Source organism: Choloepus didactylus, chromosome 1 (assembly GCF_015220235.1).
Source record: "Choloepus didactylus isolate mChoDid1 chromosome 1, mChoDid1.pri, whole genome shotgun sequence".
NCBI classification, from domain to species: domain Eukaryota; kingdom Metazoa; phylum Chordata; class Mammalia; order Pilosa; family Megalonychidae; genus Choloepus; species Choloepus didactylus.
In genome coordinates this window covers 10,825,124-10,843,629 of record NC_051307.1, presented here as the reverse complement: position 1 = coordinate 10,843,629, position 18,506 = coordinate 10,825,124, and the positions used below count along the sequence as shown (strand labels likewise).

Here is an 18,506-nt window from a genome sequence, read left to right as displayed (position 1 = left end):
ATTAGTCACATTTTGCCAAGTGTCCCAGAAATATCCTTTATAGCAATATTATTTTTCCCAATCCAGGATCACACATCTCAAGCTAGTTGTCATGTCTGTTGATTTGCCATTAATCTGGAACAGTTCCATAGACTTTGTCTTTTATGACCATGACATTTTTTAAGAGTCAGGCCCATTATTTTGTAGATTGTCCCTCAGTTTGAATTGGTCTGATGTTTCCTCCTGGTCAGATACTGTATTTTTGGCAGACATACTTATAAGAGACCCCCTGTCCTTCTCAAGAGGCACATGAAGAATTTATCTCTCGTTGGTGATGTTAACTTTGTTAACTTTGATAACTGGAATAAGGTGGCATCCACCAGATTTCTCCACTTACTGAAGCCTCCTTTTTTCACCTCTGTGGTTCATAATCATCTGTGGAATATTTTGAGGCTTAGTAATGTCTTGTTACCCAACAAGCTTTCACCCAGCGCTTTAGCATCCATTAGGATTCCTGAATCAAATGTCATCGTTGCAGAATGGCAGCTCTTCTAGCCCAGTTGTTCCTTCAGCATTTATTAGTTGGCTACTGTAAAGAAGAGTTGTCCCTTCTACCCTGTTTATTTGTTTGGAAGTTTCTTTGCTCTTTAGAATCAATATGGACTCGTGGATTCCTTTTCATTCAATTTGACAGTTCTTTACCATCATCACTCATTCTGACACTCAAATTGTTCCAAGTCTGGCCACTAGAAGCCCTGTTAAGCTGGCCCCTGTGTTCTTCTGACACCTCTCCATCAATCCTGAAGCACCTCCTTGCTTTCTGGCATAGCAGGCTGTTCCCGGCTCACCCTGCACTTTCCCTGCCCCTCCCTGAATGAGCCATTTTTCCAAGGAGCTCTGGCTCCTTTTAATGGAAAAAGGTATTTAGAAACCATGATACGAGCACTGAGGATGCTCGTGGCCATTGAGGTGGCTCAGCTTCAAAGCTCATTCAGCAGACAGATCTAGGAAATTAATTCCAGAACCAAACTGAAACCCAAACTCTAATTGTAATCCGCAGGGCTCTTCCTTGCCTCTTCTCACTCTACATCTTAATCTCCCTCGTCCCACAGTGAGAATCCTGGCTCCCACCAGTCGCAATGGCTTTGCTAATTTGCTTCATCCATTAATACACAGAAAATAGTTGCAGAATGGTACACCATATCACCACCCACTAAATGAAGTTCAAATTTTCTTTGTAGTTTTGTTTGCTCATTTATACACAGAAGGTAAATAGTCAAAGAACCATGTTTTATAATTATTTGGATTTACTTTTTTTTCCCTAAAGCTAATTTCTGTACAGTTTAATTCCTTTGTTCCCTTATCTCTGTTTCTATTCCATTTTAGATTTCTTTCCCTTCATCCAGAAACATGTTTCTAAAAGTCAAAACTACAAAAAACATAGGCTTGGTGAAGTGTCATTTCCTCCCCTACCACTTTCACCCATTCCCACCCACCCACTGTAAGAAACCATTTTACTAGTTTCTAGTTTTTTCTTCTGGAGTTTGTTTTTGTGAAAATAAGCAGTTACTGGTATACTTTACTATTTCCCCCTTTTTTACTCAAAAAATAGGATGATGAATGTGTGGGGACCGAGGGCCCAGGCCCCTCCCCTCCATAGTGAAAGTGAGTTATCGCACAGAGCCGCCTACTTGTCCTGGACAGTTGTTAAAGGTCATCAGACCTTCCCAAGGGGGAAAGAATGTACAAATAAGCAAAGCATTAAAATGCTCCTCCCCTGATCACTGTTGATAGCAAATCTCCACACCCCTGTGTCACATGACCCTGCCAAAACTCTGTTCTCACACCCTATGGAATGTCTTTGTCCTGACCCTTATAAACCACCCCCTGGTACACACACACACACACACACACACACACACACACACATCCCTCCCCACCTCCCTTTGCAGAGTGCTAACCTCCATTGTTCCTGGCCGGCTGCCGCTATGGAACCATCTCCTCTTCCTAAGTCCTAATTAAACTCATGTGTAACTCCATGCCTGGGGTGTTCTTCGGTCTTGGGGCTGAGCTGGGTTGGAACAGTATGTAATATATGTATTCTTTTTAATTTGGCTTTTTTTTCATTTATTAATACAGTCTAGAAATCACTCTATATCAATTCATGGAGCTCTTGCAAGTGCATAGTACACCATTGTATGGATGTACCAGAGTTTATTCAACCAATTGCCTACGTATTTGTGTCTCAGCCCAAGGGGCCATTCCCAGCTGGAAGACTGAAGAAAATGCCAGGTACAGACTGGGAATTTTATTGGGGGAACTTACGTATATGAGAACCCAAACAGCTCTGATGGCGGCCATTCAGAGAATCCGAAGAAGCATCCCGCAGTTAAGTGGGAATTAGTAGGGCCAGTTATAGGGGCCCAAAACAAAGACATTCCAGCAGGTGTGAGGTAAATGGGCCTTGTGACATTTAGATTAGTTACACGCTAAAAAGGGAGTAACAATTCTGTTCCAGGAACCAGTGGCCCTTGGCAAGACTTAGTTAATACATCCCAGGAGGGAGAATTGACTATCCAAGAGCTCCCTCTGAGGGAGGCTGGTTGCATTTCTGTGAACTGCCCTAGGTCATGCAGGCAGCCACAAGCTTGAGTTTCACAGTCTTAGGGAACTTCCTGGGCCCTGGGTTCTCACAATTGGCCTTAGCATTGTTTCCAAAATGTTGCCATTGCAAACAAGGATGCAATGAACAACCTTCCCCAGAGATACTTTCAAATTGTTGTAGGTGTTTCTTCAGGGTAAATTCGTAGATGTGGAATTGTTGGGTCGAACGGTAAAAACCTAAGTAATTTTTTAAGATACTCTTGAATTCCCCTTCATAGAGGTTGTGCCCTTTTTGCATGCCCACCGGGAATGTATGACAGAACCTGTTTTCCCCAAAACCTGTTCTATTGTTTTTGACTTTTTGCAAATTTAATGTTAGAAGTGGTATATCAAAGTGTTGGGGGCTGAGTTGTGCCCCCCAAAAAAGACATGTTGAAGTCTTGATCCCCAGCATCTCAGAGTGCAACCTTATTTGAAAATAGGGTCATTATGAATATTAACCAAAAAAAGAGAGAGAAAGAAAGATGACCACGTGTTGACAAAAGCGGAGATTGAAGTGTTGCAGTGGCAAACCACCAAAAGCTGGAAGAGGCCAGGAAGGATTTCCCCTGAGAGCCTGCAGAGCGAGCATGGCTCCAGAACACCTTGATTTAGGACTTCAGCCCTAGGACTGTGAGAAAATACACTTCTGTTATGACACCCCGATTGTGCTAGTTTGTTAAAGTAGCCCTAGCAAACGAAGACACTGAGTAATCTACATTTTTTTCCATTATTAAAGTAATTAAAAATCTCTTAAAAGCCAATTTAATATCTTTTTTTTTTAAGATTGTCAATCCACGTCTTTTGCCTATATTTAAGTTGGATTTTTAGTCTTGGGTTCTTTCCATTTTTAAGAATTATATATTTAGGATATTAACTCTTTATCTCTGATTTATGTTGCAAGTATTTTCTCCCAGTTTGTCACTTGTCTTTAATTTATTGGGGGGGAGGGGGTCTTTCTTCTGCTTTATTTAACTGCTATGCAATGGTTTTTCTTTTTTAATGTAATCAATCCTTTTTCCTTGCATCATGATTTTGAGTCATTAGAAAGTTATTCCCCAAACCCAAGTTATAGAGGAATTCACCCACATTTTTTTCCAATAATGTCCCCGGATAGGCCGCTGCGTCTTTAGTCTTCACAAGCGCGTCTGGGACCCTGCAAGGAGCGGGTAGGCGCTTGTACGCAAGCGCAGGCAGTTTGGGGACCGAGGCCGGCAGGTCGGGGTGCGCGTGCGCGTGCGCACTGACAAGTGAGGCGCGCGAGCTGCGGCCGGCGGCGCTGCCCCTGGGCTACGCGAGTTTCCTTTGGCCGCTTTATCGGAAGTCCCGCCTCTTCCCGCTGGCTAAAGCGGGTCTTCCGGGCCGGGTACCCGGGCGGCTGTCCGAGCGGTTAAGGCCTGCTGGCATCGTCAGCCCTGGCTGGCCCTGGACGCTGCACCCTGGTGGCCGCCCGACCCCCGCCCTGGCCCGCTGTTGCCGGGGTACTTCTGAGGCCCAGGCTGGGCCGGCTCCTCCGCCGAGAGGCTGCTGCGAGTCCCCACCGCGCTGCGCCCCCTGCCGGCCGAGGTGGGGGGCGGTGAACGCGGCTGGAGAACGCGCGGCCGCACTGCGGCGGGAGCGCCTGGCAGCCCCGGGCATCGGGCACGCGCTCAGGGCGGAGAGAGAGGTTTCACGCAAAGCCATTGGAGACGTCTCGTCTCCCAGCTCTCTGTCCCGCGTGCCGTGGCGCAGACCTTTTTACCCTCCTTCATGCAGCTCTCGGGCTCCAGGGCGCCTCCAGCCCTCCCTCCAGCCGCTCACCCCTTACTCCATCCAGCCTTTAGACATAATGACTAAGTGCTGTGATCTGGATGGGATCCTGGAACAAAAAAAAACATTAACTAATAAGTAAGGAAATCTTTGGGTAACAATGTACCAGTACCATTTCATACATTGTCAAAAAATGTACATTCCAGTGTAAGATGTTAAAAGCAGGGGGAACTGGATGTGGGGTTTATGAGAACTCTGCACGATCACTGCAATTTTTCTGTAAATGGACAACTATTCTAAAAATAAAGTTTATTTTTTAAACACTAAGCAAAAATGTGGGGGGGCTCCAGTTTTCTAGACCCACTTACTTTAGAACACAGAGACAGTGTTTGTAAATGACCACTCTTGTGATATTTGTGGTGGGTGTGCTGGCAGGTGGGAAGAGAATATTAGAAGGAAACCTGTGAGGTGCCAATCATGATACATACATAACCCCATGCAAAGAGAGTGTGAGAAAGATCCCACATGCTGGAATTGCAAAGGCAGTGATGCTGAGCTGCACCCTCAGCTCCTCAGCCAGAATTAGGAAATACAGGGAGTCGTGAAGAAAGAAGGACTGGGGCAAGGAGACTTCTTTGGAGAGAGCCTTTGTCTTACTGTAAAGTTTCATCTCCTGGATCCTCTGTGACCCAGGAGAAGCCCAGTGAACGGGATTCTCAATTAAGCCACTTGGAGAGCTTGAAAGGGTGTGTTCTTGCAGTTGGGGACGCTGTAGACCAATGTGTGACATCACCTAGGAAATCCAGGGGAAAAGAGATGAGCTGACCAATTGGTTTGGTGGCATAAGCCATGGCTGTGGCGCCTTCTGGTCAGCCTGATTTCCTCCAGGGTCCTCTGAATCAGATGTGAGCCAAGGGGAAGTGGAGGGGCTGGGGGTGGCTGACATCAGATCATCTAGAGCTGCCTAGAGAGACAGAGGAAGGAATGCTGGGTTTCTAGGGGCTGACAGAGAAGTTGCATGAACTCCCTGAATCAAATGGCATTTGCCTGAATTAGGAGATGTGCATCAGAGAAGTCTCCAGGGTGGAAATCCCCCAAGAAACCACAGAAATACTCTTGAAAAGAACAGCAGTAACATTTACAAGTCCCTGACAGCACAGAGCCTCCTAGCTAAGTCAGGCCTGTCCCATCCCCTTACACCCCCCCCCCCTCCTTTCCACTGGTGAGAACCAAATCCACAGGGCACCAGGGAAGTCATCAGAGAAAGCAGAAACCCCCAACCTGCCCCCTTCCTACAGGCAGGGAGCCACCAACCCCGGGCCTTAGCTAGCCTTGGAGTGGAGCTTGAAGAATTAATTAATATCTAGGACTGGACATAGTCGTTTCTGAATTGAGACTATGTTTAAAGTGACCTAAGATTGTCTCCTACTGTTTATCTGTAAATATTTTAAAGTCTCCCTCATTTTTAAAGGATAGTTTTGCTGGATATAGGATTTTTGGTTGGCAGTATTTCTCTTTCAGGCCTTCTCGCCTTCATGGTTTCTTCTGAGAGGTCCGCAGTTAATCTTATCAAGCTTCCCTTGTATGTGATGGATCGCTTTTTTCTTGCTGCTTTCAGGATTCTCTCTTTGTTTTCAACTTTTGAATATCTGATTAGTGAGTGTCTTGGAGTAAGTCTATTTGGATCATTTCTGTGTGGGGTATGCTGTGCTTCTTGGACCTGTAATTTTAGGTCTTGCATAAGAGTTGGGAAATTTTCATTGATTATTTCGTCGTATTTTTCTGCCTCTTTTTCCTCCTCTTCTCCTTCTGGAACACCTATAACATTTATTTGTGCACTTCATGTTGCCATTCAGTTCCCTGAGACCCTGCTCATATTTTTCCGTTGTTTTCCCTATCTGTTCTTCTGTGTGCAGGATTTCAGGTGTCCTGTCCTCCAACTCACTATTCCTTTCTTCTGTCTCTCGAAGTCTGCTGTTGTAAGTCTCCACTGTGTTTTCATCTCTTCTATTGTGCCTTTCATTCCCGTAAGTTCTGCCATTTGTTTTTTCAAGCTTACGAATTTCTTCCTTATGATCACCCAGTGTCTTTTTTATATCCTTCATCTCTTTTGTCACATTTTCTTCCAACTCACTGATTTGATTTAGAAGATTTATTTGAACATCTATAATTAGTTGTTTCAACTCCTGAATCTCCCTTGAGGTGTTGGTTTCTACTTTGGGCCATATCTTCCCATTTCCTGATGTGGCTTGTGATTTTTTACTGTCTAGGCATCTGATTTTCTTGATTGGTTTATTCTGGAGGTTGTTTTCTCTCTTTTGCCTAAGATTTTCTTGTTGGCTGTTTTTTATGTCTTATCTTTTCTTTTTTTCTCTCCTTGGCCAGTTGTCAGATTGGCTCTGCTCCCCGTCTTCCCCCCCAAATCAGGCATGCCCCATGGCCTGCCACAGGGATGGGAGGTAAGCACTGGGCACCCCCAGCAAGTTCATCGTGTGTGATAATACAAATCTACATTCTTCCAGTGGTGCTCTGTTTTTCACTGGCTAGCAAGACATGGGTTTGTTTTAGAGCCCTGCTTTAAGAGTTGGCTCTTCCCTATTTCTCAGCCAAAACAGGGCCGGGTTTCAGTACAGGGCATGTAGACCAGCTCCTGTGCTCCTAAAAAAGCTATTTTCTTCCCTTTGCACTTTCCGGACTGTCCAGCAGACGGCGCTGTTGGGTAACTTAATGGTCCTCAGAGGCTGCTTTGCCTCTTAGCACATGCTCTGTCTGACCCATCAGGGCTGAAACTGCGGGATCCCTATGCCCTCACTTTGCTGGCCAAAATCTGGCTCCATGTGGTGCTCCACCTGTGGCGAAGTACTCCCGCAGTCGACCCAGCACTCCAGCTGCCTCCAAGGCAAGGAAATGGCAGCTAGCTGCTGCTTCCCTCAAGGGTGGGGAGGGGCTTTCAGACCCAGGGCTGGAAACAGTCTCTGTCCGATTTTTCTCGGTCTCTCTGTCTCTCGCTAATCTGAACCTTGAAATGTCCTCCCCTGTTCCAATGGTGGGGGTATGTCTCACTGCTGTGAGTGGAAAGGGTCCCGTCTGCTGGTTCTGTGCCTCTGAGATCGAGTGAAGGGGAGGGGAGAGGACCGGCTCGTCTGGGACAGAAGATATTTTTTCTCTTTCTTCAATTCAGCATTTGCAGTGTCTTTCCCCAGTCTATATCCTCCTCCAGAGTTCCAGACTGTTCAGAATTGTCCTTTTTTTTTCATTAAATCTCTGGAGAGAAGTTTTCAGTAGCTGTTTATGTCGCCATGTCAATGACATCACTCTTGAGCCACTAGAACAGGTCTTTCTAAGTATTTGCTTTTATTTGCATCAAAAACCCTGAAGTATAAACAAGAAGCTTTTCAGAGTGGCTGGGGGTGGGGAGATGATGGGAAAGGAGTGGATGGGGCAGGGTAGAAAGGAGACTTTTTACTAGATCACTATATGCTGTTTTCATTTTTGAACCGTATGAATGAATGATCTGCTAATAAAATAAAAAATGAATATGGAAACTATCAGCAAGCTTTCTGTGGTGAGGGGTAATTTGGATGTATTGACTAGCAACTGCTATGGAAAACTTAGAATGCTGAGCTACAGGGTTAGGAATTGGCCGGGGAATCAGCAGATGTTTTAAACCAGGTGTGGAATCGGGAAAAAATCCTCTGGAGACAGAGTGTAGACTAAACCAGAGGGAAGAGAGACCCTGGTGGGGAAGGTGATGGTGCTAAAATAATGAGAGCTGGGACCAGCAGTTGCCGTGGGGCTGCAGACAGAGGTTTCCCAAAAAAATCTGAAAGAAAAGATCAGCTGAACTTCTTACACATCAAATGTTGTGATTTTAAGTGTTTTTGGTATATGAAATATGCTTAAGATTTCCTATATTTTGGTCCTTTTATTTGATGTGGATTTGGAATTTTCATCAACACCCTAATATATATTTCAGCTGCCCAAAGAATAGGGTAGCTCATTTGAATTTCCTCTCTACTTAGGCCTTTTTAGAGTTTTTTCTAAGGTTACAAAATCTAACAATATTCTCTGTTCTTTCCAGTGAAAGTCTTTGACTTTGTTTATGGCAAATATTCTGATTCACATTAATAAAATGGCACTCACATGTTTCAGGTTGCTTTCTTTTTTATATATGGTTTTACTGAGATACATTTACATACCCTACAGTCATCCACAGTATACAATCAGCTGTTCACAGTGCGGTCATATAGTTGTGCATTCATCACCAGAATCAACTTTTGAACATTTTTCTTACTCCAAAATAAAAATAAAAATAAAAGTTAAAAAGAACACCCAAAACATTCCATCCCCCCCCCATTCCTACCCTATTTTTCATTAGTTTTTGTCCCCATTTTTCTACTCACCTGTCCATACTGGATAAAGGGAGTGTGAGCCACAAGGTTTTCACAATCATATAGTCACACCATGTAAGCTACATAGTTATGCAATCGTCTTCAAGAATCAAGGCTACTGCAGTTTGACAGTTTCAAAGTATTTCCTTCTAGCTATTCCAATACACTAAAAACTAAAAAGGGATATCTATATAGTGCATAAAAATGCCCTCCAGAGTGACCTCTTGACTCCATTTGAAATCGATCAGCCACTGAAACTTTGTTTTGTTTCATTTCCCCTTTTGGTCAAGATTTTCTCAATCCCATGATGCCAGGTCCAGGCTCATCCCCAGGAGCCATGTCCCACATTGCCAGGGAGATTTATACCCCTGGGAGTCAAGTCCCATGTAGTGGGGAGGGCAGTGAGTTCACCTGCTGTGTGGCCTTAGAGAGAGAGAGGCCACATCTGAGCAACAAAGAGGTTCTCTAGGGACACAATTATAAGTAGGCTTAGCCTCTGCTTTGCAGCAACAAGCTTCACAAGGGCACGCCCCAAGATCAAGAGCTCATCCTACCAAACTGTCAGTCCTCAACCTTTGTGAGAACACCAATAACAACCCAGGTGGGGAAGTCCAACATTTCTGCATTCTTCCCCAGTTCCCCAGAGTTCCCTGCAAATATATCCTCATTCTCTGTCCAAATTACTTTGGGCTGCTTTCTTTTTAATGCAGTTGTATTAAGATATCAGATTGCTTCTTAAATTGAAGTTATGCATTGCTCCTGGAGCATTACAATTATTAAATTCATATATTCTTCATTGATAAAATTACGTTAATTCAGCAAATATTTATTGAGCATCTGTTATGGGACATGATATGGCAAAAACTAGTTGTCTCTTAGTAAGCGTTTTCTTCCTCCAGAATAACAATTTTCCGCTGGATGCATGGAATAGCATCTGTGCTTCCCACCCTCCCTTGCAGTGCAGTGTGGCTGTGTGACCAAGCCACATGAGGATGTGAGCAGACACGGTGGTTGCAATCTTTCTTCTTATCCTTAGAGGCAGGGGGAATGTCTTTCTCCCTCTCACCATCCTGTCGCTTGGCATATGGGCATGGCAACAGGCCACCCTGGACCAGGAGGATGATGGCAAGTAACAAGATAGAAGGAGCCTGGGCCTGCAGGCTCCTTCTCTACTGTGGTGGAACAGGGCCACCCCACCAGCTCAGATCACCGCCCGCCAGACTGTCATGTGAGAAGAAACTTCTGTCTTGTGCCAGTCCCTGTTATCTGTGGTCTCTTAAATGCAGCCAAACTTACATCCGCACTGACACGCAGAAATTGTTCTGGGTGCAGGGAATACAAAATGAATAGTACAATTTCAGTCTACTAGGGAAGATAAAAACTATAAAAAGTAATATGATTTATTTATTTGCAAAGCATGGATTGGGGCGGCGACCTCACTGTCAGGTGGGGCGCCCCACACTCCGGGGACAGTGAGCGTGACCCCGAGCCTCTGCGTCTCTGGTGGCCCCGGACCCTGTGGGCACAGGTGGGTTCTGCAGGAAGGAAACCGCCTGCTTCATCCCACACTTCTGCAGATGGCTCGCAGCTTCTTCACATAGCGTTTGGTACAGCAAAACGAAATGCAAGGAAGCAAAAGTAAGACAACTGAAGGCGGTAAAACAGAAATAACAGAGGAAGAAGATAAACAGCCAAGAAAGACCCACTGGAGAAAGCATGGGATGGAAAATAAAGTGAAGCAGTGTTTTAATGTATGTAATTCAACAGACCTTCTGAAATCTAATTAAAAATATGACTGCTCTTTCTTCAAAGAACTGCTCTTTTCAGTACAAGTTACATCAAACGAACCAGCCCCTAGATGTTAGCTGTCTGCTGTTCTTCACTATACTTGGGAAATCATCATTAAATAACCTCATGCTAGGAGTGAAAAGAAAAAACATCTGTCAAAATTTTATGGAATATTTTTGAGTTTTATTAACATTTTGTCAGTCTTTTGCTTTTGGTAAACATTTCCCTTATATCCTATTTCAGGGATTTTGTTTTAGGCATTAGGTTTACCAAATACCACATCTGCCTAGTTACTCAAATTATTTCCTTTACCTATGACTTTTTGCACTATCCAGTTGTTATGATAGCTTGTATAAATTATTACATGGATTTCTCCTAGACAACCAAGTTTCCTTATAAGTGTCAAAAATTGTTTTATTTCTTTATAATTTTATTTGGATTTCAGTTCTTGCTTGTGTTTTGGGAGATCCAGCTATCTACCAAAGTCTGAATGCACAGAATGTTTATTCTTCTTAATGTCCTTTCTATGTCAGCATTCAGAGTTACTGGCTGTCATTTTCCATGACGATGATTTTATTTTTCACTTTTATACACTCTTGGTCAGAAGTTGTTATGTTGGTACAGGATATAAAGCTATGAATGAGGCTATCCTATATTTCCCCTTTTCATCCCACTCTAGTTACAAAGTGAGTTCTAAAAAAATATTCTCACCCGTCTGTTTTCTTGGTACTTGGTTCCCATTTGTGCTACTTCAAATACTCATCCTTTTATTTAAAGTATAGATTCCTGCTTATACTGAGATGAACATTCCCTAGTTGTACTTTGTCAATAGTTTTCTCTTTGCTACAGTTTATTGGTTTAATTGTCACAAGCTTTGTTTAGTTTAAGAGACATTGCATTACCTGTGGATCCATTTGTCAGCTAGAAATGCTGCTTCCTTCCATTTATAATTCATAATCTTGAGCAAATTGAAAAAGCTCATATCCGTAATAATTTGTTAATATGTTGCGTGTTAAAGCTAATCAAATCTTACAACTACAATGAGAATCACAGTTTTACAAACGTGCAAATGACTTAGGACATAGAAAAATGATTAGTTGCATAATGGTATAGTAGCAATTGTAAGTTTGATCCTTAAGGATTTGAAGAACTAAATATGAGCTGGACTGAAGCTTTTCCCCTCCAACTTTCATATCTTTACAGAATGCTTTTGGCACAATGATATTTTTTAAAACCTTTTATTTTAAAAACAAGAGAATCCCAAGAGAAGTTTTTATATCTGTTCAAGAATACTACATATTACAAATATTAGTTTGTTATTAATACTAGAGTAGAATGAGTTGACATTTAGCCATATTGATGTTTGTATTTTCAAAAAGGTAATGGATGCAAACTGTTATATAAATCTGAAATTCACTGCCAACTTTAAGAAATGAAGTTAAACTTTTTTATCAAATTCAAAAAAAAAACACCATTTATTGAGTAAAAGAATTCCATATCTGGCAAAACTGTCTTTCAAAAATGAGGGAGAGGATCAAGACAGCGGGCTGAGAAGCTTCAGAGCACCTTCCCACAACAGAAGCCTTGAATAACCAACGAGAACTGGCAGGAGCTTCTTTTGCAAAGTTCCCAGACACTTAAAGGGCTGCAGTTTTAGGACAAATGCTGAATCAAGAAAAAGGCTACTTAAAAGAGGCAGGATGTAAAGGCACCTCAGCTGGCCCCTTCCCCACCCCTTACCAGCTTAGCATGGAGCCGGCCCATACTCCCAGTGCAAATCCCTGGCCCTGGTTTCAGAGGGAGCAGAATAATCCTTGTTCACCTACTGGGAGCATGTATATCTGGTTCATTCTGTCTGGTGGTGGTCTGAGGGACTTGCTGTCCCAGAACTTGCCTTGCTGTAGAAGGCAGCTCACTGAGCTCTCCTACAGATCTCTGTGGGAGAGCAATCAAGTCATGCTGCCTGGGGCAAGGGATTGCTGGCTGTAGGACCGATAGTACAATGCCCAGGACCATGAGGAAAGTGTTTCCCAGGAAAGAGGGGACAATAGTATCCACATACGGGAGAAGTCCTAGGCTCAAATGCATATGCCCAAGACAAGATGCATGAGCAGAAAAGACCAGGGGGGCCCTATGCTTTGGGCTAGAGCTATTCTCTATACTCATTGTATGGATAAGCACTGAAGGAGAGCACTTGGACAGGTCAATCTGCAAAGACTGGGAAAAGTGAATGATCAAAACATTCAAGGAAAGTTCTGTTATAATACTAGCGGGATCTGAGCTTAAGGTACAAATGCCTCAGAGTCTAAATTCCAGTGATAACACATTAAAATATCAAAATATCCAGATTTCAACAAAAGATTACAAATATAAAGAAACAGAAAGTAATGGCCCAGGCAAAGGAGAAGATTAAAAAGTTAGAAATCATCAGTGAGGAGGATCACACCTAGGACATTCCAGAAAAAGACTTTTAAAGAAAAACATGGACAAAGAGCTGGAGGAAATTAGGAAAATGATAGGTGAACATAAAGAGAATATCAGTAGAGAGATGGAAATTATGAAAAGGAACCAAACAGAGCTAAAGACCACAGCAACAGAAATTTAAAATTCCTAGAGGGGTTCAGTAACAGATTGGAGCTAGCAGAAGAAGGAGTGAGTGAACTTGAAGATAGTGCAATTGAAATCATCCAGTCTGAGAAGCAGAAAGAAGAAAGAATGAGGAAAACTGAACAGAACCTGAGGAAGCTGTGGGACACCATCAGGCATACCAATATACGCATTGTGGGAATTCCAGAAGAAGAAAGAGAGAAAGGGGCAGAGGGAATAATCCAAGAAATAATGGAAATTTAATGAAAGACATGAATATACCATCCAAGATACTCAACAAATTCCAAACAGGATAAACCCAAATAGATCTATGCTGTGGCATATTATAATCAAACTGGTAAGTACCAAAGATAAAGAAAGAATTCTGAAATTCATAAAAGAAAAGCAACATGTCACATGCAAGGGAGACTTAATAAGATTAAGTGCTGAGTTCTCATCAGAAAGAAGACAGTAGGACAGGCAAGAAGACACCAGGAAGATATATTTAAGGTGCTGAAAGCAAAAATTGCCAAACAAGAGTGCTATATTGGCAGAACTGCCTTTCAGAAATGAGGGAGTGATGAGGACTTTCCCAGATAAACAAAAGCTGAGGGACTTCTTCACCAACAGATCAGCCCTAAAAGGAATGCAAAAGGACACCAGAAATCACCTAAAACCACATGAACAAATAAAGATCTGTAAAGATAATGACATGGGTAATATAAATAGCGGTACTTTTGTATTTTGGTTTGTAACTCCACTTTTTACTTCCTGCAGGATCTGAAAAGCAAAAGCACAGAATGTAATGATAAATCAGTGGTTTTGGACTCATAATGTATAAACTTGTAATTGGTGACAAGAACTACATAAAGGTGGGCAATGGAGGAGTATAGGAACATAATTTGTATATACTATTGAAGTTAAGTTGGTATCGAAGCAAATGAGATTGTTATAGATTTAGGATATTAAATTTAAGCTCATGATAACCACAAAGCAAATATTAGAGAATGTGCAAACTCAGAAACAGAAAGTAGAGTACAGGTTACCAGGAGTGGGGAGCAGGGGCAATGGGCAGTTAATGTAGAATGAGTATAGGGTTTCTATTTGGGGGTGAAGGGAAAGTTCTAATAATGGATGGTGGTGAGGGCACTGCAACATTGTAAATGTGATTAATTCCACTGAATGGTGTGCTTGGGAGGGGTTGGAAGGGGCTGTATATATAAATATAAATATATATAAATATGCTTCCACAATTTAAAAAAGAAGGGAATAGAAACCAAAGTGATAATGACAATTCCATGCAATACGTGATCCTGGATAGGATCTAAGAGTGGAGGAGAAAGGACTCAAAAATTGGAATATAGAATGTAAGCTTTACATCAATGTTAAAGTTCTTGAACTTGATAACTGCACTTAAGGTGATTACATAAGTCAATATCCTTGTTCATAGGAAATGTACATGGAAGTATTATGTATTCAAGAAGTGTGATGTGTGCAACTGCTCAAAAGTTCAGAAAATAGATGATTAGATTAATAGATGATGATAGATGATGATGAAGATAGATAGATAGATAGACAGACAGACAGACAACAAAAGTGGCAAAATGTTAAAATTGGTGGATCTGAGTATCTGGGGAGTGGTATGTTGGAGCTCTCTGTATGGGGTTTGTATTGTCTTTGCAACTGTCCTGCAAGTTTGAAATTACTTCAAATTTAAAAATTTAAAAAAAAATGAGGGAGAGATTAAGAAAGTCCCAGAAAAACAAGAGCTAAGGAGTTAGTTCATCAGGACTAGACCTGCCCTACAAGAAATGATAAAGGGAGTTCTTCAGGTTGAATGGAAAGGACACTAGACCAGAGATTGAAGCCACAGGAAGAAATAAAGATCTCTGGTAAAGATAATAGCATGAGTAAATGTCAATGCCAGAACTATTGTATTATCGGTTGGTAGCTCCACTTTTTACTTCTTACAGGATCTGAAATGCAAATGCATACAAAGTAATGATTTTTAGAAAAAGCATTTGTTAAATGCTTGCAATGTGCTGGACACTGTTCTGGAAGCATTCAGCCACGTAGTGAAGTAAGGCCACAGGCTGGAATCGAGGCAAGGCCATTTACCAGGAACATGACGGGAGGCAGGTGTGTGGTGGTTCTGGGAAAATGGTCCCTGAAGAGACTGGGGCAAGGAGAGATGCCCAAGATCCCTCCTTTTTATGGGGTGCTGGCTGCCTAGGCGAGGTGGGCTCAGAGAGCTGTAAAATTGTCAGGCTCCGTGTGAACAGGCCCACTCGGGAGCCGGCTGGCACATGGCTGGTTTCACTGTGGAATCCTGGGGGGCAGAGCCGGCTGGGGTGGCCAGTGCCCTGGAGCCCTGCATGGAGACCGAGCCAGGTGCGAATGCATGTCAGCGTCCTTCGGAAAGAGCTAAATGGGCAAAGCAGAGGTGTCAGGTGAGACAGATCAGAGGAGTAGGGTGAAGACCAGAGCAGGGACAGGGCCGGAACAGGCCATGGGGACATCACAAAGAACCGGGGCAAGAGAGGACAGTATTCTTCGAAGTCGCATCCTTGCCAATGGAGAAACAAGCTTTCTGATAATATTAGCTTATAGCATTGCATTTTACGATGATCTCAAGGCCATGTCCACCTTTTCTCCCGTGATCTTCCAATCTTCACTTGTACCCATAGGCACACCAAGCCAGAATGGTGGAGATAAGGTCCTTGATCATGTGCCTGAGCTTCCACCTGCCCAGGACAAGAACGGGCTGGTGGTGCCTGCTCTGAGCGTGAACCCCGACCAACCTCATGGAGCCGACCAGCAGAGCCCACACAGCAACACTTAGAGGCTCTGCCCGTCTCTGGAATACTCCTCACTCTTCACAGGGAATGGGCAGTGAGCGGGGTGAGTTTACTTGTCTTTATTTCAGAGGCTAGAAGGAAATCACTGTGCATTTCCAGGTGCCTTCAGTGCCAAAGATACCACAGCCTTTTATACTGATTTTCTCTATTCTCCTCCCAGCTCCATTGAAATGAGTTTTCATTTTCAACAGCATGAAAACCTCAAGAGGCAGAAGGAACAGGGAGGGTCTGAATTTCAGTTTGTCAGATTAGTAGCAGGATTTCGGCCTGATCCGGCTGGTTTGCATTTGATGAAGGCCAGGATGATTTACCATCCTCCATTAACCATCCCAACACAACATATCTTTTGCACAGATATCCCACTAGAAAGCCAATATGACTGTAAAGTGACATCGATTTTAATAGGCCACAAAGGGAGCTTTTCTTCTGTGTAGCATAAATGCTAAGCCCCAGACCCTGGAGCAAACCTGCTGGGTTCATGGGCCAGCCCTTATTTTCTGGGTGATCTTGAACTAGTGCCTTGGTGAACTTAGTGAAGGGGGAACAATAATCTAATAAGAACAGATAAGATATTGAGGGTAATCTTAATGATATGGGAATGTTTAGGAATGACTATGGTTTGTTAATTTTTTTGTGGTATGGTAGGAGCATATTGGAAGCAATGAAATTATACCAGAATATTTGTTTTTCCTGTTCTTTTGTTTTATTGTATCTGGAAATGTTTTAAAAAAAAAATTTTTATAAAGTTAATAAAAAAATACTATTACTGTCTCCTTCATATGGTTGTCATGAGGAATGAGCCAATTAATAGGCAAAATATACGTAAGACCCAGTGCTCAATAAATGTCAGCGAATATTATTACTGCAGCAGGTGAGTCATTTCCTTAGCTTCTGTTATCATGTCTATAAAATGAGGAGATGACTCAGGAAGGATATCAAGGTCTCAAAGCTCTGGAATCTGGGATTCTGGCTTCTCCATATTGCTTGCCCTATTTTTTTTTTTCATACAGCACAGTAGACAACCAGGCAATACGTAACTAGTAGGAGATTCTTCTGCTGTCCTGTAGACATAAGTAGAAGAGTGAAGTCAGATTATACTAATAAACTCAGGGACCATTTAGATACAACTATGAGTGGTGTGTTAGTTTCCTATGGCTGCTATAACAAATTACCCCAAATGGGTGGCAGAAAACAACAGAAATTTATTCTCTCACAGTTCTGGAGACCAGAAGTCTGAAATCAAAGCGTCAGCAGGGTCGGTTCCTTCTGGTGGCCCTGAAGGAGAGTCCGTTCCATGCCTCTCTCCCAGCACCTGGTAGTGCCTGGCAATCCTTGGTGTTCGTTGGCTGGTAGACACATCACTCCCATCTGCCTCCATCTTCACAGGGCCTTCTCTGGGAGTCTCAGAGTCTCAAATCTCCCTTTTTTTTTCATGAAAGAATTTTTTTTTTATTTTAACTGCAGATTTTGTTGAGATATATTCACCTACCATATATTCCATCCAAAATATACAATGTCTCACAGTATCATCACCTAGTTGTGCAATCATCACACTCAATTTTAGACCATTGTCATTGCTCCAAAAAGAAAAATAACAGGCATAAAAAAAAAATCCCAGAACATCCCATATCCCTTATCTGCCCCCCCCATTATTGACTCCTAGTATTGGTGTGGTACACCTATTCCTGTTGATGAAAGAATATTAAGATATTGCTGTTAACTATAGTCTGTAGCTTGCAATAGGTAATTTCCCCCATATACCGCTCTATTATTAACTCTCTGTACAAGTGTCATACATTTGTACTAGTCCATGCAAGAACTTATTTATATTTGTAGTGTTAATTGGTGACACATTTGACTCGAAACAACCCCTTTCAACCAAATTCACCTGCAATACAGCACTATTACTTATAATCCCAATAACGAGCTACCCTCCCCTCTCTCCATTTCCAGACATCAAATCTCCCTTTTAAAGATCCTTAATCCGGGGTGATCTCCTCTCAGGATCCTGAGCTTAATTACAGCTGCAAACACCCTTCTTCCAAATAAAGTCCCCCTCACAGATTCTGGGGCTTAGGGCGTGGGCTCATCTTCTGGGGGGCAGGGCCACCATTCAACCCACTGCAGGTAGCATCCCATCCTGCCTACTTTTGAGAGAGCCTGAAGTGAGATCTGCTGCTGATCATGTACTACGCGTACATAAAATACTCTGTTTTCTACATCCTGTCATTTTGGTTGTCAGCTCAAAGTATGTAATTAAATTAGACAGCTCCATAGTATTTCTTCGTTTTCTGGAAGCTAACTGTGGTCACACCTACACACTCCCTGTGCCAGTTTGGATGTATTATGTCCTCCAAAGTGCCATGTTCTTTGATGCAATCTTGTGGGGGCAGAAGTATTAGTGTTGATTAGGTTGGAAACTATTGATTGAGTGTTTCCATAGAGATGTGACACAATCAACTGTGGGCAAGACCTTTGAATGGATAATTCCCATGGAGGTGTTACCCCACCC

General features: G+C 42.7%; 1 pseudogene; it reads left to right on the top strand.

Moving 5' to 3' along the window:
• Window positions 1-10,381: 10,381 nt before the first annotated feature.
• LOC119543026 lies at window positions 10,382-15,978 on the top strand (annotated as a pseudogene).
• Window positions 15,979-18,506: the final 2,528 nt, after the last annotated feature.